Genomic DNA, 26,702 nt, shown 5'->3' with positions numbered 1-26,702 from the left:
TAAATAATTTTGAAAGTTGAAAGATGAATTATTAAAACGTTAAATGGGGCGATGAAATTTGATTGTAAGGTCTGCTCATATATGGTTAAATACACGCTACTCAAACTTCAAAAGAAATTTGAATACTGATTAGTCGTTTATAATAAAATATTAAGTGTGAAACTATTTTCTGCGATGTTTCAAAGCAAACTATTCTCTAAATTAACACAATAGAATCACGTAAATTTGTTCTACTTGAAAAACTGTGAAAAGTTCGAGTGCAGTCGGTGTTAAGAGAGCACCATTCCACTTCTTTGGATAGGTGAAGATTTAACTTCTTAATTATATCTCAAGAGAGAATTGCAAAAGGTTCTATCAGGGTTTTTGTTTTTACTTGAACAAGTTAATCAGCTTACTGGTATTTTTCTTTACTAGGGGCAGTGTGATGCATAAATGAATGGCAGCGATCTTTTAACGGAGAAAAGATGCGAAGTGGAAAGATCCAATTACTGCAATTTTCCACAGTACGGAATCTCTGTATCTATGTCCAGCGTCTAATTGCAAAAACGTGATATCTTTTCTAGCAATTTTGTTTGAGACACAGAAAGATTGAGAGCAAAGGTTATCAAACTGGTCATTTAATAATTATAAACATTCGAACACGAAAACAGATTAATTGTTTCATTCGAATCTTATCACCGACCGTCCATTAAAAGAGGATAAATAACTCGATCTGACGTAGGGAGGAAGAAAAATGACTTCTGTGAGGTTAGAGAGCGCCTGGGCGCAACAGCATTAGGTTTTAATAGTTTCATTTGTGCATGTTTGTGAATTTCCATAATTTTAACCATCAATTGTAAACCTAAAATTTCCCGATGGAAAAGCAATGAGGGCATCCTGGTAAATGTTAACATGGAAAACAAAACTGAGATGATACTAAGTCAGGCGAACAGTTGTCTTAGCGGGGTCATTTATCATCAGTTTGAAAGAGAGTCATCTTGATAACCAAAATACGGACGCAATATTTCAATTCGGCTATCTCGAACCCATTTTGGAATGCATCATCCCCAGTGTCCTGATTTGAACCAAATTTTCCAATTTGTAAAACTCATAAAAATATGGGTTTAGTGATATCAGCCACATTATCCATGATGGTGTATTAATATATCTGTGTGTGTAAATGCACCATTTGGAGAATATTAAAACAACCTACGTACTTCCTGTTATGTTAACACTGACAAATAAAACATATAAATAATGCATTTGCGATTCGACACTTAATTTGATTATCATTCATATTGGGCATAAAATATCTATTTTTGATAGCGACACCTACTGGATGAGACTCGATCCATATTGTGTTCATGCTATCATTTAAATGCTTACACAACGTGTATAGTTATATAAACTGTATTACAATTGTATTTTAAATTGTATTTCAACACCTCAAGTTGAAGCATTACTACTTTGGAATTTATTTTTTATAGGTAGGGAAATTTTGCCATAAGTTGCACAAAATATTTTAATTTAAAAAAGACCCAGGATTTCTAAAAGGAAGTATGGCTCAGGTTGTAAGTAAAGTGATAAATACATGTCCGTCAGTTGGTCAGTAAAGGGCAAACGATAAATTTTGTAAAGTGGGCTTTACTCACAGATGAGGTTATCAGCTATTTTAGCTAGTGTAAAACCGTTACAATTGCCAAAGCTTTGATGAAATAGATCGAAAAATCTGGTTTGTCAGTTCATCAGAGTCACAATACTGTTACACTGTGGCGGTCAGGGCGTTCAGAAACGTTAACTGAACGAGAAAGAAATGAAAAATCTTTTGTTATAGACATATTGTATTGTCATAAATTCTAATTCCCGCTATCTACTTGGGGGATACACATTCCATAACTAAAATTAACCATTAGCCGGTATGATGTATCGACGCAAATCACGGCTAATGTTGCAAAAAAGGGATACAAGGCATGTTGATAAGAAAATAGCTGCGCTCTCTCTCTCTCTCTCTCTCTCTCTCTCTCTCTCTCTCTCTCTCTCTCAACAATAGAAAAACATTCACTTTAGTGGGATCTACAAGTCCAGACCATCCATCAATGTATTGGTTTATATCCTTGTTTTTGTTGGATTGTATGTCATCTATCGGACTCTTGATGATGGAGAAAAAAAGGTTTAGGGTTAGTCCTTATGACGTCATCACATTTTCTTTTGATTAATGTTTTGTCTTTGAAGTTGGAATGGGACAGTTTTATTTTACAAATCTTTATAATGTTACGCTTCATCAGCATATAACATGAATGAATCGGAGAATAAAAACAAGTAAATAACAAACAAAACCCCCGAAATTATCTGCTCAATAAACGCAGCTTCTATTTTATAGCTTTATTCACGGCCAAAAAGTGCAAGAATTTAAAAGAAAACGATTTATTAATCAACACTATTGGCAAAACCCCATCCGTGGTGGAGTTGCTGCAGATACACTATGTATTAAGTTTCGATAATTTCAAAGAAATGTTTGACCTCGAGAAAAACTATTTTACTTTGTTTAAGATACAGCAATGGACAATTTGCCAGCATCATGTTTTCTATACTCTACAGCTCTACCACCAACGTGTTGTTAAAATACATAAATGTGAGTCTTCACCAGTTTCACTGTTGTTTGTGATGTGTCCAACAAATGAAATGAGTAGTATCGGTATTTCTTACACAACGCAGGCAGGATAGTAGTCATACAGTGCATTGTAATTACAGTTAGTTTTTGTCTTCTCGTGAAAATACCTTTCGGGCAATCCTGACTGATAACTGTTTTACCCATGCAAGCATGAATTGATTAAATAAGTAACCTTCATTTGTGCTAGTAATTGCTATTCTCTAACAGCTGTAATACGTGCAAGGCTTCATATGTTCTACAGAATCCATTGCTTCTTCTAGATAGGAAACTACTGGGTGAATTAGTGACCACACAACTGGTTTGAAGTCAAAAGAAGAATTAATATCTGAACGGTTCATTTCCAAAAAAGTTACAGTCACATTTTTTACCGAAAAAAACCGATAGAGGTCTAATTTCATTTTAATTTTAACTATTTCTATTTTTTCTTGCCATCCTACTGAGAAACACACATTAATTTGGTGGTTATTCCTAACATCTAAAGACCCCCGTCTCGAGAAGCTGACAGGGAATTTCAGTTTGTCGAGATATTTGTCAAGATATTATCAATTATTCCGGCTGCTAATGTTTCTAATGATTTTGAAAAACACCAGAAGTAGAGGGGAAACGCATTGTATTACATAATGTTTTTCTTCTGATTTATAGATAAACTATAGAGTTTGCTGTTTCGTACTTTGCTAATATCATGTATCAAAACTGACTGTAAAAATATTTCGAATCTGAAGAAATAACACCATCGTCTGTTTAAGAAATAAATACTTTTTAACCTGATTGTGGAGATTAACTTTATAAAAATAATTCTCAAGATTAAAGGGATGCATGCATGTATCTAAATATTTTTAAAAGTTTTGCTTAAAATCCAATTTATTATTTTTATTCGGCCAAGTATTTTTCTTTGGAAAGTGTAAATTTCGGGAATATAGAATTCATTAGTATTTTTGTTCATATCCTTCCGTATCTGCATTCCAACAGAAAGCCAAATATTTCAGCATGGAATTAAAAAAAAATCGCGATGTGAGACAGAGCAATAACAAGGGATATTATAAATATTTTCAAAGAAAGGGCTTATCGTATGAGACATTTCTTTATCATTTTTTAAACCGAAAATGCACCTTTGATGGGTGCAAGGATACCTACCTGGCACTGACATAGTTTCAGAGGTTTGATGGCAAGTGAATAACAAATAAACAAATATATTTCGGTATTTATTAAGATGATTTAAATATTTCATAACTGATAGTACAAACCAGTGTCTATTCAACAACCTAATTACAAGTATATGTAGAAGCAATTTCAAATCGTCGCAACACCCGTTGATTGACTGTTATATGTCAAGTCCAAAGCAACGGGGGAAGCCATAAAGTCCAGATTTCAATTAAGGAAATGTCGCCAATGTTCAGAATTATTGCCCTCGGTCTCCTTCAGAATCATTGCACGACTAATTAGTGAGTCCGGTTTGTCGATTTCTTTAATTTGGGGTAGAACACTAAACAAATCAAACTGGGATCATCTGTAGCTGTCTTGTCGTGGCGGATACACTTGCATTGTAGACTGAACGCTTCCTCACAATTTGCATTGCAATCATCTATAATGGAGGTGGCATATCTTAAAATCCGGACTATCTGGCATGGAAAATTGGCTCAGCCTGGCTTTAAAATCGGCACAACCTGATCGTAAAATTGGCTGTGCTTTCGGTTTTAAATTTGGCAAAGCTTGATCTCAAAGATTTGTTTAATTTGCAACCAAAAAAATCTAACGATCATTTCTAGAGCTATAGATCTATCAATTACATTACAATTAAAGTCATTAATTAAAGTTAAAAAACTGTGTGAGTGTAGACTCCTAATTTTTCATTCATAATTTGTATAATTAAAACATTTATACTGCATTAAGTATAAGTCATAATTCACTCTCAATGCATGCCACAGGCATTGTTTATGAAACTTGGACTAAAATAAATATTCATTCAGTCAGACATTATAGATGTACATGTATTTTTTTATAGAAAGATTTGTCAAACAGTAAAAGCCGACACATTTTCTTTTTCTTATTTCATTGAGATATCAATGAAAATCTTTTAAAATAACAGAGTTATAATGGGTTTTTTGTATTTGAATTGAGGCCAAGAGGTTATTTTTAAAGGTTTGGTCGATGCAGGGGCCAGGCAACACCATCGTGGCTACTTCAAGTTTTAGAGTATGCCATAAAAGTAGGAAGGTGCTTACCATTCCGCTACTGGTGACTTTCATTTTTACGTTAGCGGATTGTGGTTTCATTCAGCTATCGACAAAAGAAACTCCCCAAAGAATTATTAAGTTCACAACTGCGTACACCCAGTTGTCATCTTTACAGCAATTTTTGGCACCATATTTGATTATTTCAGGCAGTCGCGTCTATCTATCTTTCACTATACATTGGAAGTAGAATATTGTACGTCCGGGCTACTGGAATTGAATAAAACTAAATCGTAATATTAACACCTGTCGTAGACAATGTTTCTGCTTTATCATTTGCATATCGTATCTGGTTATGAATGAAGAACACTGCAAGATAGAGATATCCTTTAGTTTTCATTATTAATTTGTGTTCCAGCATTACTTCTGCATTTTATCACATCTGTGATTTTTTTTGTAATGCTAATAGTGTTCTATTTTTGGTAATACTAGTAGTTTTCTTTTTTTCATGCGTTTAAAAAAAAGAAAATATGTAGATAAAAATGTTTCAATAATCATTTTTTTTTCCTACAGCACGTGTACGAATTGCAAAAACAAAATTTGAAAACAGGCCAGGGCTTACACAATGATTGGCTTGGGATTTTGATGTACGTTTTACTCACGACAGAAAAATATGAACCGTTCATACAAATCGATATAAGAAATCTTTTCTGAACCTTGCACCATCTGAGCCACAACTCTCTCAACTTGCAGCACATAATCAGCATGATGTTTACACTACAAATCGCACACTCGCTGGTTGCGTAATACACTTTACTATTCGTAATTCCTCTTCTTTCAAGAACCGGACAAAGTCGACATTTGGTTTGGAATTTCTTTCGCTCTCTAGCAGGCGCGAAAAGCTATCAATCAAATTTTACCAAGACTATAATAATAAGGATGACAGTAATATATTCCGTAAGATGATGTGTTGTTTATTCAACAAATTGATTGCGAGCTTTAGGGTTTAGTGAACGTCAGAGGATACAGATGACAAAGGGATCATATAGATAAGTCAATACAACCTTTCTGCGTGCAACATCCTTCACTTTGTGTTTGTGAGCAATTTTATACAAAACTTTGATCAATTGAAGCAATATGGCCCGCCAAGATGTGGCGTAATTTTTACAGTAATTGTTTTTAAAAAAGAAGGAGTTAGATTCATTTACGTAAACATTTTAGTATTGGGTCCAATTACTAAATTTGAAAGTTATGACTTCTTTCAGTTAAATATGAATGGACATAAAATGCTATTGTTATTATCTGATTTGATCACAATTCTCTTGATAAATCCAGCTGTTTGCCATGCAAACATTTTCGATTATATCGTACATTCAAAACGAATTAAAAGATTCGAAGATATGCATCACACGCATGCTCAAACTAATGGTGATATGGATATTCTGTCTTGATTTGATTCCGAACCTTTAATCAATGACATTCTTTTTCATGCATAAATTTTAATTAATGCATAATTTTATTAAAAAAGATCTTCAAACATCCAATATATTAAGTTGTTTACAATACATATTTAACTTTGTTGATTGTTTCTTTTGGTCTTGCCTTCTTCAGTGCTTTCGATTCTATTCAACATTTTACTTTGACACCTTGTTATGTTAATCCTTATGATCACAATGATCAGATGTTGTAAGAAAACAAATTCACGAAAACATGATAAAATGAAATTCGTCAAAAAGCTTTACATGGAAATAAAAATAAGTCTTAAAAAATTGTATTTGATATGTGACATCTATATATGCACGGGTCTAAAGGGCTTGCGGGGGAGGGGGGCTAAACATGCTCTGGATCCATGCATATGTTTGTAAAGTTAAGCGATTTTACTGTTAAAGTTTGTTATGTCATGCGAATTATATCATAGCCTATAACGCTAAATTTGAACCTAAACGAAAGTGAGCATGTAATTTCAATTTAAAGGTCAAAAGAAAAAAAAATATACGAATTCAGAGGAGCCCTTTTGATGTAACGATTTTAAAAAAGATTTCTTATATCAAGTTCATCCTCTATGTATGTGGACGTCCAAATCCACTCTTACCAGGTATAAGACGAACATGTACGGGTTATTCATACGTATAGCAATCAATCTTATTCAAAGGGAAAGAAAATAATTCTTCAGTCAATCATACCAGTAACTCGTTTTCGGTGAATTTTTTTGGCATTGCTGCAAAAACAGTAATCCCTCCAGGAAGAAACTGATGCTGCAGGGATTAATTTAGCAGTGTTTGGTTTTGGTGAAAAAACTGTGCCCGCGGCATACGTTGCTCCCTCATTGATGCCATTGGCCTTACATTTGTTTACGTAGAGTTCTGGAATCTATAAAACAATATACCCATGTACTGTCAAAAACTTACTCTACCAATTTCATACATGTACAGAGAAAAGTCCGATTTTTATTTGTCCAGAGCATATTTCCTTTTCCATAGGCCAAGTTTGGTTAATCCTTTACCAAAACTATGCGTTATGTTAGAATGAGAGGTGACCTTGAAATTTTCGAAAGCACCGGTCTAGGTAGAAAACCTTTCAAGTTGGTGTAAATCCATGTTAAATATTTGTTTCAACATGCAAAGCTGAGCATTTTACTAGAACTTTTATTTCATTTTCGAGTAAAATGTTAATTTTGTTAACATCTGATATCTCTCTTTATTCGAAATGTAATTCGGATCCCTTGTCAAATGGTTGTGCAAGATTTAGAAATGTGATTGGGATGATGAAAACCTATACCATAGATATCCTAAAAGCATTACCAAATTGCTATTTTTAATTCTAGAATTGAAATCTATTTCCGATAAGTTTAAAAATTATACACAGCTATACTTGGGTTCCACTCAAATCTATTAATTATTCAAAATGCATCATTCAATTATATGCTGTATATATTGTATATGTCGAGACTGCCTATTTGAATACAGTGTCACGTTTTGTTAAAGCAGTCTCCTCTATCTTTTCAGTAAATCTATTATTGAAGATGGGTTTAATTAACTGTGCATTTCGACGTGTGCGAAATCCGGACTCGCGAATACATCTGTCTCGATCTGTATCCAGACAATTTACGATAATTATACAGTACTATTCGCAACCTCTCGGGTTTTAAAGGTTTCGCGGAAAGACTCCATCATCTTTAGAAGATTCGATAGAGATTATGAATGGCATGTACGATTCTACATCCTGGACTGTAGAGAACGTTGTTTTTAAACATTTTATCAATTTCATCGACAAGCAATTAAACCATGTTTATTTCAGAGGAACTTTCGCCAAGCAACATTTTGAACACAAAACACCTGACTCGTACAAAATTTTGAAATATAGCTACTATCTGTGCTTGCTATTTTTTCGAGTAAATGCTACATGTATGTATTTGGTGCATTTGCATTCATATTTCACCCTTATGACATTATGCTGCTATGACATTATTATTTTTGATAAAAATTTAAAAAAAATATTCAACATATAATATCATTGAAAACGGCAGTGGTTTGTTGTTTGTCTCTTTCTTAGGGAAAAACCCTAACAACCTAACCCGGAACAGGCGAATGGCCCGAAAACAAAAACGTCTGCCCTTGTCATAGTTTTACAGAAATGACAACATTTCTCAATTTTTCAAGGTTGTTTTTGTCAATAACAGCTTGCAATGATTTTAGAGATACATCAATGTATCCTTTCTATTATGTGTAGACGACAAAAAAGCTAATAGATAACATAGGGTTCCTCAGCGTGTCCCCAACAATAAGTTCTTCTCTCTACTTTGCAGATCAAGACTGATAGACCTTACGAGTCGTGACTAGTTGGTGTTCCATCCTTCGAAGAAGGTTAGCAAAAACTAACAATTTACAACATCTGGCTTTAAGAAAGTTAATACCTCTGATTTGTTTTTGGCAAATGCCTCGCTGGTTCGATATCTTGGTAAGCTGATTTGAAACTATGTATTGAATTAGTTCACAGCTTGCGTAATTCCTCATAACTGGTTAATTAAGCTAATCTACCAGGCTTTGCCACTAAATGCTTCGTTTACACAGCTTTAAGTCTGGTATATTAACATTCAATTTAATTTGAGATTCGAGTTAATATTCAATTTTATGAATTTTCTAAACCAGGAAGTTGATGCATACTGTAAATCAAAACACCCATGTTTATTATTAAATAATCTTTGAAAAAACTTTGTGTTTATGAATGTCATGAAGTTAAGTTGCTGACTTTTTTAATGTTCCATTGATCGGCCATAAAGTATATTAATGCAATGTAATGGCGCGTACTTTCTCTACCTGTAAATTGCGAAAATTGTATGATATGTATTAGTAGAATTTATCTTTTTTTTATTGTTTACCTGTGTTTGGCTGTTATTAGGTGCAGATCAATATAAAGATGCGACCTGTCAGGGTCCTTTCAATAAAAACACCAAATAAATATGGTACACACCTTTCAAGAATAAGTCACTTGTTGACCCCATTCTAATGCTTCGCTACGCAAAAGCCAAAAAAGTTGTTATGTTTGTAATAAGTTGTGACAACTCTACTTGTTGAGGAGAGAAAGAGTCTCCTATTGACAGCTGATAGCGAGAGAAACATGTTCAGAAAGCATAAATCTTGGTGTGCAAATGATTGAATTCCTAAGAAAATAATGCAAAATAAAAGATATTCGATAGCTGAACTGCCACGAGATGATGTTGTTAAAGAGATTTGACATTCGTGTGATGACGTCGCCACCCGGGAGACAGTGAATTCTTTCATATCCCAGACACGCGTTTCTCTAGCAATTCCATCTGTCAGGCTTGAAACTTAATTGGAAAAAAATCCACCATGAAGTTAAAACGACCCCATAACGATAAAACCTCCTGTCTTGTCTTCCTTTTTTAGTTAAAAGTAACGAGAAAAATTTGGCAGCATTTTACTATGAGAATGTAAGAATATCGGTATCAAGAACGATGTAAATTTTACTCTATTGTTTAGAATTTAACTCGATGTAATGCATTATAGCATGTAGGGTATTTAGTTCAATATCAAACACATGAAATGTGGGGGGAAACCACGGTCGGTGGGTCGGATGATAATTATTATTAATTCATTTTGACATTCTTTTGTGAAAATAAAAGACAATGATTTTTCTTTCGAGTGAAACCCCAAAAGACTACTTTCGGAAAGACAACATGTTGGTAAAGACTTTTTGAGAGTGAACATGCAATAAAGGTTACGCATTGTTTATTCAATGGCCTAAAGCTGGAAAGTTCTTCCTATTATGCAGAGCTGAAGTTGTATCGTAAAATCTTACATTTCAAACTTCATGTATTTTTTAGTTACAATTGTTATCTACAACATTTTGATCTTGCATGGGATGTTGATCTACAAAACGATTGCTTTGATAATATTTGAGCTGTGCCTATGTATTCAGTAGCTGATATACATGTACATGTAAGTCGCGCGTTACGATAAATAAGAACAATTGTGGCATACATGTATATGGAAAGTAATACATGTAAGCCCCTTTGCTGTACTTTTCAACTCGTACTATATAAAAAAAATTGTGATATTCTACATGCGTGTACGAAATAAGAGTTTACTTTCAATATTATTGATTATCAGATACCGTTTTCATAAGAAGGCTATTAGTGTACACATTTGATTTTACAAGATTTCAGATGATTTTATCCAATGATAGTGTAAACAGGATTGTTATGTCATAACTGACCCAGACTAAGCATAAAAATACGCAAACTCGAACTCCACTTTCTATTATTCTATCAAACCGTTAATGTCAATTCATCCACAGCCGTCAAGGATTTAGCATGTTTGTAACAAAACAACTGGGTGCACTGCGCTCAAAACATTTAAAATAGTTAAAATTATATTCGATTCAATCAGTTCTTCGATGGGCGTGAACTTTTGGCTACACGAAATAAAGGGACGTGTTTCCCCTTATACATGCTTATGCTGGTTTCGACGTGACAAAGTACTCTCTTTAATCATGCAAGTCATCGATGAGTGTGGAGATGGAGGGGAGTGTACAAAATTATAAACAGGTTTTTCACTATAGACTTCTAAGTCAAAGGAAAGTCAAGGTTTTTTTCAATTCCGTTGCCATAGAATGCAAATCAATGCCATTTGTTGAACTTGGGACTTTTAATACGTGGGTTAGTGCAGTATATATGGACTCGTTTGTTTATTAACCTTTCCGGTGATGATTCGAATTGACCACTGCTTCTGATAATGTACGATGCGATAGTAGGCGAGACCAATGGCCTCGGGGACAGTCTGCTGGACTGATTCTTCATGCGAATAATGTACGTATGACCGCCCAGAGATGGTCCCCAAAGAACGAGTTGTGATTTATTTGATATACTCGAGAAAATAGATAACATTGTTCCAAAATAAATATGTCTTGACAGCATATATTTGGGTAATGAGTATCGATCCGGACGCGCTGTATAATCTTTGCGCTGTCCTTCTGTTTCGTTGAAGCATTGCTGTCGAATCAACGTCGCATTGCATACCAATAAGCCAGTATTTCCAGGACCTCTACGCTAACCCTGACTAGCTTTACTTTGATATTATCAACCTCGGAACGAGCTCTCTATTATCTTTCCCCTTGTCTCCCTCTAGAACTATTTCCCTTTGCAATCGTAGCCGTTTCGTTTCATCGAAACTTGAACCAATGCACTCTCCAATTGACGCGATAAATTTTGCAAGGGTATATAAATACTTTCTTATCGCATTTCAAAACAACGAATTTTCCTCCCCCTCGCTCTTGGGGCCCATGATTTTTTACTCTCAACTGTTGTAATAAGCATATAAAATTACCTGCAACATTAATCATGGAATGCATATCTGAAGCGCAACGCAACCTTCTCGACTATGGCTTCACCTACGAAATATTGTATAGTATCAATGTTTATATTATTTACATGTAATACGAATTGTCACGGTTATTTGCAGTCAATTTGTATTTCAAATGTCAAAATTTGTTGTATAAGCAAAGCGAGCCTCTGGATACAAAATAATGTGTGTAGCTGCACGCTGAAAACATTGTATACTTCTTAGGGGTAAAGCAGATTCAAATATTGTTCTTTGAGTAGAATATAAAACAGATGCTTTGAAAAACAATAGTTTGATAAAGCAGGTCAAATAATGATTTTGTTATGAATTTGTACCTTTCTAAAAGGATCAATTTGATAATAGACTGTAGAGCATAGAATATTTAGGTTTGAAAAAAAATTTTGCTTTTTATCTTTGCTCCTGTAAATACGTTAGTGTTCAGAAACACGGAAAGCTAATATACTCGGCTAAAAAGCATAGGTTTACATCTACATGATCAAAACGCGCGATAAAAGTAAGCGCACTTGACTGCTTGAACGTAAAAGGAGAGAGGGAGAGTGAAAAAAGGACTAATGAAGCGATGTCAAAGTCACATTCCGTCTCGCATCTTTTCATACTTCTACGATGATCCAAGAGAATGCATCAAAACGCATGACTGATGTGCAAATGGCAAGGAATATTGTCAATACGGGGAATAAACAATTAAACCAACATATATTCAGTGCTTTGAAAAAAAAATACCCGGTAGCATTCGTGGTCTCTTTTTTTCATGAAACAAAGCTTTGAAGTTTATATAGCTTTTGAATATGATGGATTATTATATTTCTAAAAAGGTTCTAAAACAAAAAAGATGATCAAGGTATATTTTTGAACGAAAGCTTGGTGAGGATATTGACTGTATGTCGGTATAATGCTTTTGAGGAAAATCCGAAGGATCATTTTTTTTGGCTTAAACTTTATAATTCATTTACTCTCGTAGAGTGTCATCAGTTTTTTTCATTTTCACCCGATATAGAACTCTTTAAAAATTGATATGAATGACTTATTTTTTCTCTCTCTAAAAATTGAATTCATTGAGCGAGACACCCGGTGCACTTTTATAATCTTTAATAATTTTTATTTTTCATTTCGATGGATTTTTTATTACTAAGTTGTATAGATAGAAAGCTAGTTACCCGGAAAATAATTAATACGCCCAGGCCGTTTTGTTAACAAAAAAAAAGTGTTTAAATCTGGTAATGAAAACAAAATTTAAATGCCAAAGTAAATGCGTCTCTTAATAATGAGCAGATATTGTTCATTTTTTACCGGTAGTAAATCAACCTCAATTGGTGATTTAGATCTCTCTTTCCTCCCCCCTCCCCTTCATTTAACAATAACTAATCCCGATATAAAAATAAATTATGATTCGGACGAGTGGCGAGTTTGCGTGAGTCCAACGCATGATACCCCCCATCAATACGGGACTCCCCTCTTTTTGTGCTAGTGTGGTAGGTTTCTGTAACACAAGCCGTTTTATCGAATTAAATAACACTGCTATTGATGGTGCGCAAAGAAACCGTGTCAGCGGTGCATACATCATATTCTAGTTGAACAATCCGGAATCAATTTCTCTCTGTTCTCGGATGGAAAAAACAACCCGAGTTATTTCTGTTAGATGTAAGTATTTATTTTTTCTTTTTTTTACCGAAAATTATAATGCTGATATTTATTTGATGATAATTAAAGATTTTCATTCGCGTTACCTTTGAAAATTATCTTTAGATTCGCGTCCTCTGTTTTATGGATATATTTGAAGTTGTTCAACTAAATTGGGGGAATAACAAGAAATCGATTTTTCTTTTCTTTATTTTGATTTTAACGGGACTATAAAAATTGATCAACTTTATTGTGTATTCTAACAAGATCGAGTTTTTTTTAGCGGTTATCATCGCCGATGTATCTTGCATCACATATTTTTTGCCCCAAAAAAGATAACTAATTCAAGTTGTTTGCGAGTGTTGTTAATAGTCGATGATAATCGCTGTAATTTTCGGTTGTTTTCAAGAAAAATCTGTCCATAAATATATTAATGGTTGTACGATATCGAAAGAAAACCCATTTCAAACAACAAGAAATCCAGGCTTAATGTTATTTAATGTCGCTCGTTCTGCATCTTTACGTTTGATGATTGGGTGTCACTGTGGAGGTTTAACATCCCGTGTCGAATTATTCAATATCGAATAGTTTGGTTGAACAAGGCACTTCTAATAAGTTTGACATTTGATTTCATTTCCATTGTATAAATTTGCACGATAATTTCCTCTGTGATATCAAAGAAATGCTAATTGCAGTTGTAATTTGCCATTAACAGGTCACATTTCTACAACATTTGTCTCCTGTGTAACATGAAATCCCCGTGTTAGTGAGGTTTTTTTTCGGTTTGCCTTTTCGTGATTTACAAGAATATGTACCGTAGTTCTATTCAGAGAGAAAAATATACGACTGAAATTTTAAAAGGATGAGATAACCCAGAACAATTAATGACATTTAGCGAAAATGACGATAACATTTGACAAATAGATAAATAGGCGTCAATTGTGACACGCAGGATCTATCAAAGTACAAAATCTATAAATAACTTCGCGCAAATGAATGATTGTTGATGCGCTTTAACAATAACAACAAAATTCAGCTTCATCGTTACAATACAAACTTGCATAAATAAAGCAGGGTCGGATGACACGGACCATAATGTTAATATATCTCCAAGTGTAAAATAGAGAAAAAGTTCTCTGTGAGTCAATAAAAGTGGCCACTTCCTTTTCTTTTTAAGTTGAACTTTCTCGTGGATTTTTTTGAAAAGATTCGGTTATTTTTAATGCATTCAAATTACTATGTCAAGGTTTATATAGAAGAATTGTGTATTGTTTGTTTTGGCCTTGAATTTAATTCCGCAATTTCATTGCAACATTGTATGTGTAATTAATTTAAAATCTAAAGGAAAGCAAGTAAGACCTGATAACATTATTTTGTATACAAGAATGAAAAGTTACTTTAATCAATTAATCATACACAGATCTATCAGAATCAAGTTGGCTTTTGATAAGAAGAAAAACCTTCATTTGTTTCATATATATACTAGTATATATATACACCAGTATTGCATCAGACATTTCTGATCCCCAACCATTAAGAATTGTAAAGTGTACTGTGACTGTTTACTGTAGTTCTAGCAAAGTAACATTATGAAAGATTCCTCAATGAGATTCAAAGATCTAATTTCAGCTGAAGGACATTGTATATCATTCAATCTTTGGAGGGTAAAGTCCTTTGCATTTACAGTTCAGAAGACTATTTCTAACACAAAAGTAGGTGGAAATGACGATGTCCACAGTCTAAAACAATTGATTTTCTCCCATGCCTACAATCCCATGCATAGATATCTATATGAAGAAGTCAAGTTGGGCTGTACATTTAGATGGAACTCTAACAGCACCTGTTTGAAGCCGGAAATGAACAAATCTCCCATATCTGTTCTCTTTTTTTAACATTCCAGCAAACACAATAGAAAGCACTTAGTTCTTATTCTAAAAAAGAGTAATGAAACATATGAGAAAGATGCGTGGCTCACCGGATACAATGCTTCCAAAAGATGGAAAGTAGCGGGGAACTCTTTTTTATTGTTACGCAAATTGTACTTCGGCATGTGACGTCTTTGTGGAACTCATTGATGTCAATTACTCGGTAACGAGTTTGCTAACGAGTCTTGCAAGGCTCTGCCAGTGTTCAGATGTCAACAAAAACTAAATGCTGCTAATGAACTTTCTGACAATAAACCTGATATTGTGTAAGGGTTTACTGTATAATATTGACGCACAGGTCTCTCGCGCATTTTTGTAAATGTAATTGTAACACAAATAATATATAAATATAAAAGCATAAATTAACGAACTATATACGTAAATGCATAAATTCATTTTTCACCGCGATTTATTATAAATATCTTATTTTTTATCTGAATGGAAAATTTTTAGAGCAAAGAATGGAGAGAACATGAATTTTACATGAAATAATGGTTACAAATGGAAACTCTCAAATGATACAAAAGAGCGTCTATTTGTAAGACTCATTGATTTCATACATTTTCTTCAGTTTTGAATCATCATACGCCATATTAATACATCTGTCCGTCTGTCTGCTGGAAGCTTTTGTCTGTATGTTTGTCTCTCTGTCTGTTGGAATATCTTGTCCGTATGTATGTCTCATTGTCTGTTGGAACCTTCTGTCTGTCTGTATGTCTGTCTGTTGGAATCTTTTGTCTGTATGTCTGTTGGAACCTTTTGTCTATGTCCATCTCTCTGTCTGTCTGTTAGAACCTTCTGTCTGTATGTATGTCTGTCTCTATCTCTCTGAGTGTTTATCGAACAGTGAACGAACTAGAGCAGATCTCGTGGCAAAGCCACGAGTAGGTCTTCCGTTGTTGCTGCGAGTTGAAAATATATGTGATATGGTGTCAAACGATTATAATTACTAAACTTTCAGCTCTGCTTTTGTTATAAAAACGTATTGTGATTGAAAGCCGGCATATAAAACGTGTTTTGAAAAAGAAAATAAGAAAATGTTTCAGGAAAACTATTTGTCGCACACAGTTTATGTAATCGTAACAAACATTATTTAAAAAATGAGATATTTAATGGCGAGTTAAATTTTCAGAGGGTAGCAAGCATTGTTATAAACAGTATGTACTCATGTGTCATGTCAGGAATTGTGTTTTTTTTTAAACCGAACCCGTTTACAAAACATGTAACCTTTCCTCTAAGATAACTTCTTTATTTAGATATTTCTAAATTTTTTAAGACAATGTGCAATTTAGAATTGTTGCATGCTGACAAAATTTACAGACCCTGAAACGTACTACTACACCAAAAAAGCGTGTGACTTACGTGCAAGAAACTTTTCGTGTTAACCGTTTAGCGTTTCGTGTGAATCGTTTAGCGTTTCGTGTAAACCGTTTAGCGTTTCGGACAAAGCGTGTAAATCGTTTCGAGCAAAGCGTGCGAGAACCATGTGAAACGTTCATCAGATTTCATTCGGAACTCTCTGACAATTTGTTTCAAAATGGCGCCCGTGTTTTACATTACATGTACTTTAAACTCTTTGTGATTGGCAAAACTCTTTTGTATGTATTTTCATGAAAAAAAAATCTAGAAGAAATGAAATACTTATCTTTTTACAAAATTGAATTTATTTTAAACAAACAAAAGAAAGGTACATGTATATGTATTAAAAGACGACTAGTTACAGAGTACATGTATATATAACGTTTTAATACGATGTTTCAGTACTGGTACAGTCGTTTTACCGGTAACGAGTATTTGCCAGTATCAGATTGAACCACGTGTAGTTTTCCTAGTTTCGGTTCATTGCGACAGAAGTATTATTTGGCTGCATATATTGATAGATATACGGGAAAAACAAAGGAAAATGGCAACTACTTATCATCAATTACTATTATAAAGTGTTTTTATGAAAACTCAATATTATAAAGTAACGCAAATGAAAACTGTTCAAGTCCAGTTTCAATTTGACGGGAAAACGGTATGATAAAAATAAAGATCATATTATTTGTTTAAATGACATATTCCCACAATTGTTTTTCCTTCTTCATTTATAAGTCCATTAACATGTACCTCTAGTATATTTTTGAAATCAATTCGCCTCAAAATATTCGGTCAGAAGTGATAAAGGGCGCTTAATTCGATACTGGGAAACGAATACGAAACTAGGAAAATGGAGAGGGTGTTGAAATTACTGTCTCCGTAATTCATCCTTTATATTTTCGGAAGTTTGATACTACAATTTAGAAGGACAAAGAAACGCGATTTAAACAAAAAATAAAAACATTTGGAATTCCGATAGTAATAGTTGCATGCACGACGAAACCGCATACTGATTCGTTACCGGTAAAATGACTGTACAATATTAAAATTCGCTAAAAATAAAAAAAAATATTAAATACAGTTAGCAAAACATGATTTCTGTTGGAACAAGCCTTAATCAACTTTAACTTACAAGACATCGGGTGAGACCTGACTGAACCTGTCAATCAAACTCTGTATATTTGTTTTCATTGGATGGTCAAGCGTCTCTTTTTTTTGGTCAATAACCAATGGAAAAATTAATGACTTCAAGGTAATCGGAATCAGTATTTGATGAAGCACACAATTTAAATGATAGAAAATTTATTAATTATTTGAACAAAATTAAATGTAAACATAGAAAGAAAATATACTGATCATTTCTATGAATTGCAGGAAGTAAGTTCTTTGGAATCCCGATTCTAGATATTTTTTACAAGTAATTATTCTAATTATTTAAACCACTGTTAACGGAAAACAAGAGGTCTTAGAAGTAATTAACGCACAGGGATTTGCCTACAATCTACAGAGTCATGCAATTAATCATTATGGGAATCTTTACGTATGGTACTTAATTCAAATAGATCATGATAATCTATACACTGTACGCCGTTATACGTGTAAGGAGCGCCGGTATTGTATTGTATTGTTTATTACCAAGAACCATACGATTCATAGGTAATATATACGAATATTGAGTCAAAAATTTAAATCATTATTATTTCTTGTTCTTTTCAATACCATGTTAAATTACTTTGAAAAAAAAATCAGAAATAGTAATTACAACTTTCTTTGTTGTTAAATCATTTGAATTTTTCTGAGCTACATGAATATGTACAGACCATATATATTTATTTACGCAAATGATACGACATAGGAAAAAATGATCGGATGTTTGTATAACATTGTTTTCTAACGAATGTGACTAATTTAATTTTAAATATTTTTCAACATTATCAATGTAAATAATATCAGATTTATTTACTATTTGTATTTTTACATCGTATTCTCTGAAACCAATAAAAATACTAATGTTAAAAGAAAAATCAAATCCCGTCGAATACTGAAAAACCGATTTAAGTTTGTAATCATACGGATTTTATTTTTGGTATTGACTATTGAGTTACGGTAACCTTTTTTCTGGATGATTTTTTTTAATTTATTATTTTATGTAGTAAACGCACCATTTCAACTGTCACTCAATTACATAACAATTGATAACCCGGGGCTATATATGTTCTGAGCTGTGTGCGCTGAAGAGACACACGATTCTCGGTCGCACGTGGCGATTGAATTAACACAGACTGACCGAATAAACAAACGGGTGGGAAAGTGAAACAAAATGTTACACATAAGAAGAAGCCACCAAAAATGACTTCGACAGATCTTGATATCTTTTCGCCAATTAAAAAAAAAATACAGCGCGAGCTCCTGTCAGCGGGGGGGGGGGGGGGGGGCAGCAATGAGTTCGCTTCCACAATGAAACGAACATGTAGAAAAACTACAGAAGTGATTAATATATGACCGATAGAATCTAATCTAAAGTTGTTTAAAACTCATGTGAATATTCTTTTAAATAATCATCGAATGCCTCAACTCAGGACATTCTTTTATCGTGCTAGCACCTACCGCAAACATGTAACATGGAACTTTGATTATAATTTGATTTGATTTTTAAACTATACCTTGTACGCTATCGTATACATCAATGCTTAATCAACTATACAAGTAAAATAAATTTATCTTTTCATATAAAACCAATATAATAGTTGAAAACATAACAAAATATAGTTGTGTCCGTGCAAAATTTGAAACATGAGCGCGTGATAAGGTACATGTAGAAGATCACGAACCGACCGCGGGTCACTTGTCCACTCGCGCCGGATCTCCTCAGCCATGTGCGATGGATGATCATCATTTAAATGTTTAATATTTAGGGGTTGTTGTTGTTGTTGATTTAAAACATTATTTGTACAGTTTATAAAATATTTTACATAAACAAACCAACCATTAATTTCTGTCTGACGATGTTTCCGATTTGCATGGAGTAATATCGTTCATTAATATTCATTTACACTCAAATTTAATTAAATAAATCCAAAATGAACAAACTTTTATGACATAAAATTAAAACAGTTCTTGTATTTACGGCTATATTAACTCAAACACCTTCATATGCATGGAAGTGTGCGTCTCGGTGTGCCAATCTTGTGTATTAAATAACCGCTAAGGCTAAAAAAAATTAATGATTTGTTTCTCAGGCACCGCCGCATCAGTAAAATCATCGCCGCATCAAACTTTTTTATCGTTATTTTTCCGGATTTTTCATATCTTATCAATATCGGTTTTCTCTATTATAAAATCAATGTAAACAAACGCTCAGAATAAAGGCTTGTCTCTGTCAGTAAAAAACGTTATTTTATCTGACACATCTACCCAGTGACCAACCTAGGGGGCTACTTGGGCTAACTAAAAGTTTATGTAAATATAAGTACTCGCTTTATGGTCGGTTACTTCGCCAGAATTTCCTCAGAAAGAGAGGTTGAAGTTGCCCTGTATTCTGAGTTTACGATCGTGAAAGTTAACCCCAAAAGCAATAAAGTGATAATCATCTAATTCAAAAGACATTTTCATAGCCTAAGTTAAATCCTGTTGTGATTAATAACTAGCGACTGTCTTATTTTTAGAGGTTATAGATACGGTTGATGCATTCTCATACTGTGCACTGAAAATTACAACCGATGTTTATAACTTTAGGTGCTGATAATACAATTAGTTGGTAACTAGTAATTCGTTAATAACTCTGCTAAGTTCGTGCTAAGATAATCTTAAAACCGTTTGTCTACAGTTATCTTTAAAATAAAACAGATCCAACTATATAACGGTTGTAATTGGGTCAAAGGGTTGGACTAATACCTCCAAAATACACTGAAACACATAGACTGATTTCATTTGTCATTTAGCCAAAACAATAACGAAAAAATTCATCTACAAAATGTATGAATACACCTAATAAATTATATTTAAAAAAAATGGATAAGATTTTAATTTTTTTAATTCAAAATTTCAAATTTCTCCCTATTTTTCTGTGAGGGAGAATTTCAGAAAGTTTGCTCTAGGTTGGTCCCTGTTAACACTACCACTGAAATTTCTCTGTTATCTTAAGAAATTGAGGCCTCTGTGATATTGCCTAGTAGCAGGAATAAAGGACAATTGTATTGTTTGAGAATTTTATGATGACTAATTTACTTTTTCTTGATTTCTGTCCTCAAGGCACTGGAGATTGATAAGAAAACACCCCAAATGAATGCTTTATTTGATAAATTTTTATATGGCAAATTCAACTAGTGAAATGCCATAGAAATTCCCCTATTTCAGTTCAGACTTGTGTTGTTACTGTGGAGGGGAAAGATGGGCCACAAAATGAAGCAGGGGCACAAACCATTTGTCATGTTTGTTCAATTACAAAAACTCAACCTTTGAAAAGGAAACAGAAACAGCTAAAAAGAACAAATTAAAACAAATATTTAAACTTTGCCAATGTATCAGCTTGATGAATATCTGCTGATGAGTACACAAATAAATCATAAAATATGGGTTAACGTCATTGTAAATTTTGTCTTAAAAAAAAAAAAAAAAAAAAAGAAAAAAAAAAACCTGCCTGCCTCATCAAAATTTCAAAATTTTGGCCCGAGAAACTAATGATTAATTTTTTTTGGCCTAAGTAGTGCAGCCGTGGCTGATCTCCTCGGCCGTGGGTGAACGATAGATTACGTAAAGGTACAACGCACAGAACCGCACAGCTCAGAATCCAGGAAGCTTTGAAATGATTGCCGTATAATGACCTTACTCTATCAAATAGAAGTTATTTATTTTAAACTTAAAACCCATAATTGATCTATGTCTATTATTGCTTTAGATTGAGAATGACATTGCTTTTATTAATTAACTGAACGATTTCTTAATTGACACCAAATTGTTTAATTCATAAAAAAATATGTGTAATCAAAACGAAAACAATTCTTGAGTTTGCGGATAAATAAACTCATTTATGAGAGACGCAACTCTTGTGTATTAGATAACCGCTGACCGCTAGGTATTCAAGCCGCGACTATCGTGCCCCGATTTTCTCGGCCGCGGACGAGGGTGAGCTTACGTAATGGTACACACACACAGCTCTGATTCAAGGTATATTTTTAAATGCATGGAGTTAATAACGAAAATGTAATGCATAGATTTTTTTAATTCCATATTTTGTGGTTTACTAGAAAAGAAAAACAATGATTTGTTTTCCAAATCCCGTTTTAAGGATTGTGCATTATAAAAACTTAACAGCAATGACTTAAACTCCTAAAAAAAGCATGTATTCTAAAAAAAAAAAAAATTCTTATGAATTAATGCCTCCTGTATAAACCAGCATACTTTCTGCGGTAACTTCATGCCAGTTGTACGCACAAAGTCTTTCGTTAACTTGTCAAATAAAAACAGGTACATGCTAACATGTAAAGCTTTTTACACTCATACTACACAAATCACTTACAAAATAACATTGAAACGACCTTCACGAGATCCCAACAAACAACTTTTCCAGCGACAGCCATATCAAAATCCTAACCGTTTTTGAGTTATTAAGCAAAATTTTTTAGGGGCCATTGGCCCTTAATTTAAGGGGCCAGCCCTTTTTTATTGGTGTCGAATGAAAGCCCTTGATATTTTGCACAACTTTTATTCTACATGTCTTATCAAAATATTTTTCGTTTAAAAGATATAAAAGAAAACATGTCTGATTTTTCGCACTTTTTTGAATCCTGTTTTTTGACCCCCTACCTTTTCCTAAATAAAAAACGTAATCTTAAAACAAAAACAGATGTGCACAACTACAATGTCTCTGTTATTCAAATTCGTTGGATTCCAATTCCCAGCTATCATAGTCTCGGAGCCTTTGTCTGGAAACAAAAGGCCCTAAAAAAATTTAAAAGGGAATAACTCTTTAACGGAAAGGGAATTCTACATTTTATGAATTGCTTAAGATAGTATTTTGTCAAGTACGTTAGCCCTGAAAATTTGAGCAAAAACCGTTCAGAAATGAGCAAGATATGAAGCCTCAAAGTTCGCGTCTAGGAAACAAAAAAAAAAAAAGAAAAATAAGAATAATCTTAATTTTTTTCCCGCACAATAATAGAAAGGTCTTCCGTTGGAAACGGAAGACCTTAATAATGTGTCAGCACCACTTAAATAACACATTTAGCGTTGAATACAATACGATACTATGACGGATACCTGTAGATTTTAATTAAAATTTCAACCCCGTTAATCAAATTTCAGAAAATTCTGTTTCGCCACCAACTGATGTTCAATGCAAATTGAACCCACGCAAGTTTTGCTTACGGCAGGAATTTATCGTTTGCGGAACCCTTAATGAGCTTAGATTCCCGTAATCCAACACGCTTGCTAAAAAGAAACCAATGAGAATCCTTGATTTGAGCAATACTATGCTAAATTGAAAACGATTTTCTTGGTATTTCACACATTAGAATTCTGAACCACAGAACAAAGCAAATTACAGGGGCCTGAAGTAATATTAACTTCCGAAGCAATTGGCTTTAAGTGGATTTACTTTCTTAAAGAACTTGAAGGAAACTTGTTATGCTTAAAGCTAGAATTTGGCCATGCAGATCGGTAACCATTTGCTTATTAGCCCAAACTGAAATTGAATATCAGAATAATTAGAATGTACATAAAACCGAGTCTCTCGATTGAATCACAAAGATTTAAGATTTTACCGGAAAATATATCGTACCCATAACATGTTTTTGATTGCGATATTATCCGATTGAAATATTCTTGATATCTTAAGAATTTGAGAATTTGAAAGGGGAAAGAAGTGAGAAGCGAGAACAAGATCGAAAAACCCCAATGCGCACGCTCACTTTTTAAAACCCACTTTCAAATAGCAACTTCCTGCAATCAAACCATATAAAGCCGTTTTTGTTGATTTAATCAGATCTCCGGACTATTTTCAGGACATCTGTGAATAAACCCTCTGATGCCTTAATTGCATTGCATTTGATTTCTCTCCTCCCGTATACAATTTCGATTCACTAGACTGCCAATTAATCTAATAAAGACTGGGAACTTAATATACATTACCGCAACGCAATCTGGAAGGTCATTTGCACATCCCTATCTGGTTACATACGGCAGCTCTATTATAAATTTCTGTAAATTGAACAAAAAGCTTCAGCTAGCGAAAAGATTGCATAACTTGATAAATTTTACATTAATTTTCCGCACCACTCTCTTTCATTTCAGCTTCTTCTACACTAAAAACACAATCATAATTACAAGGTAACGAAGACCTGCTGTGTTTCGGTTTGATTTTGCTTTTTTCACCACGTTGCTTTTGAATGATGAATTCCCAAGCGTTCGAAAACCTAGGGCTATTCACAGATCCTTTTAAATGATGATAATTTAGTCGTGTCATAAAATAAAACATACGTATGATAATATAAAAACGAAATATGAAAAAATACTTAGCATTAGATGCGAATTCCGAAAATTCTTACTGCGATCGAGAAAGCGACTTAAAGGTTTTTTTAAACCAACCTTAAATTAAAAGTCCCTTTAAATCAACACCAGTGTCGACACGGAGCGTTTGACCATTCACTAATCTGTTAATGAAAAATATATTTAGACTCTCTCTCTCTCTCTCTCTCTCTCTCTCAGACGCAAGTAACTTGATTTAACAAATGGTTTATGTTCTTGGTGTATGCTGACTTCAATGTTGTACATACTTCTTACTGTATTTTTCGAATGTTTCAGTATAGCATCTACGGTGGTTTCACTATAAAATGAAAATATTGTAAATTATGAAATCATGATAACTTTCAGTTTATGATTATAAAACAATCTAGTTTGAAACAGCTCAGGTATTTGCACGGTTTAAAAAAAGATGACGAATGGGGTTACTACTAAATAAACCCCCAGTGGGTTGAGTCGCATTTATTAACACAGATGTAATACCAAGTTTTAGTGGATATTAATAATGCTCTCAATAGACAGATTTGTCTATGAAATATGTCAGTAGATATTCCGTTTTGAGATTTTCGTGTGGCTTAATGCCTCGTTGAGACTATATAATGCATACATTTCTTACCAAGTTGTGCAGCTACTTAAATCTACACGCTCTTGTTTTATGGCAGATAGAGTTGAATCAATCTTGATTCCCAGTTGGCGTTTGAATTATATTCTCACTTGGTTGTATTTAATACCGACACTAATGACGGAAATCAAAACAGAAAAACGCATCTTTGATGCAGAGGAAATCGGAGGAAAATAATAATGATAAAAACCAGCGCCTCTGGAGGTTCTTTAAGCACTTGATTTGTTTTTATAGAATGTATATTGGCTCCTATTAATTCAAGACACTCGTCTTTCTAAGAAATATTTTCTTCAAAGGTGTATATTCAAAGCCAGATTTTTGACGCCAGATTTTCCCTATCTAAATTTGATCCGTCTGTGATTACCCCAAAATATGTTGTAGAACTAACTAATATTTATTATTGTGTAGAAAATATGCATAATCACGTGCAATTTTTTCAAGGCATATTTGACTCCAAAGAGGACCAATCTCCAAGACACATATATAACCTTCTCTTATTTGTATCATCCCGAAGTTTGGACTAGAGAAAGACGATTAGGAAAACGCATACGAATTGTCTCAAATATAGACTTGTTGTCTAAAGCAAAATGCCCAAAACATAAATTGAATACTAGGAATTCTTTAGTTTGAAAACAATGTCTGCAAGGGTAAAGTTTGTCGATAGTGGTTAATTAATTAGAATACGGACGAAGAGTACTGGTGCTCCTTTGTTGCTAGTTTAATTTTCTATCAGCTTTAAATGAAACAAGATGAAACATGAGTAAATGAAATTCCGCGATCACGACAATGTCAACAACTCCGTAACTTAAGTAGTTTGTGAAAGATAATTATTGAATGAAATATTAAAATAAGATATATTGATTTCGAGAATATCTTAGTATGAATGCATATTTTGTTAGACAAATTCTTAACATAGCAGGGCTTTTTAAACAATAAAAGGTTCTACTAGGGTAGAGGGATTGCTGACATAGGAGAAAAGTACATAAACAGTTATTTCATATATGATAAACAACAATCTGTTTTCCTTCTATATACTCAAGTGAGAAATTAGTCAATGGATGTACATGTAAGAATTTAAAACATCTTTTTAAACAGTTCAATCCAAACATCTGACGCATGCACACACTCAATAAACACGTGATGCCAAAGTTACCTTAGACACACGGTAGACTGTAAAGGAGGTCATTCGTACAAGTTTGACCTTGACCCAGAGGGCACTAATATACCTAGATAATTATGAAAGACGGTTACATTTCTTGCTTCACCCCACTATCACTCTCACAATAAGAACTCATGATCTGCAGTTCACTGAGTTATGACGATATTCACCTGAATCGATTGATACAAACAGTTTAACAAAACATTTAAATCGCCATCTTGTGACGTAGTGTCTTAAAAAGTATAAGTCTCGGTGTATTGAAGTACCTTAATCTGCCTAACGTTATATTATCTCGGAAATAACTGACAGTCCTCTTTTTCAATCATAACATGCCGAGATATGAAAGACGTGGTGCATGTTTCCTAATGTTATTATGATGATAGTACATGCATGTTACAAAGATATATATTTAGTTACACAAAACAATCGGTGTTTAAACAGTGTTGAAATTGTATCAGCTGATAAATCCAGATAATACAGAGACCAACTGTTTAGTTATAATTGGGCCTTAAATGATGTGTGAGAACATAAACACCTGATACACATTTTTCTCTCTATCTCCTCTCTCTCTCTCTCTAAAAGATAACAAAACGATTCAGTGCTTCGAATGATAGTTTTTCGACGAGGTAAGTTTGTTTATGCCCTATGCTTTTTATTCAACTTTAATTTCATTAAATTAATTTGACAATTTACATTCAATTTATGGGTATTGAATTACGTAGACGATTAATTTACCTCTCTCTGTATTGAAGCTCCCTTTTAATGAAGTTTGCTATCTGATAAACCGAAGTTTAAATGTA

At 33.5% G+C, this 26,702-nt stretch overlaps 1 protein-coding gene across 8 annotated transcripts in view; it reads left to right on the top strand.

The window, feature by feature from the left end:
• LOC128155525 (ovarian cancer G-protein coupled receptor 1-like) overlaps positions 1 to 26,702 on the top strand; it is a 45,401-nt gene that overhangs the window by 12,215 nt on the left and 6,484 nt on the right. For 3 of the 8 annotated variants that reach the window (XM_052817279.1, XM_052817277.1, XM_052817283.1), the window contains one exon: positions 8,627 to 8,684. The exons of 2 other annotated variants lie outside the window; for them this stretch is intronic. The gene's annotated coding sequence lies outside the window, so the exon portion shown is untranslated. Of the gene's footprint in view, positions 1 to 8,626; positions 8,685 to 8,758; positions 8,779 to 13,094; positions 13,341 to 26,393; positions 26,529 to 26,702 lie in introns of those variants that run through there. 3 more of the 8 variants (XM_052817280.1, XM_052817278.1, XM_052817285.1) reach the window with 3 other exon arrangements.

The sequence above is a fragment of the Crassostrea angulata genome, chromosome 7, assembly GCF_025612915.1.
Source record: "Crassostrea angulata isolate pt1a10 chromosome 7, ASM2561291v2, whole genome shotgun sequence".
Taxonomy (NCBI): Eukaryota; Metazoa; Mollusca; class Bivalvia; order Ostreida; family Ostreidae; genus Magallana; species Magallana angulata.
The sequence above is the reverse complement of the archived record's forward strand: the minus strand, read 5'-3'. Positions and strand labels throughout refer to the sequence as shown.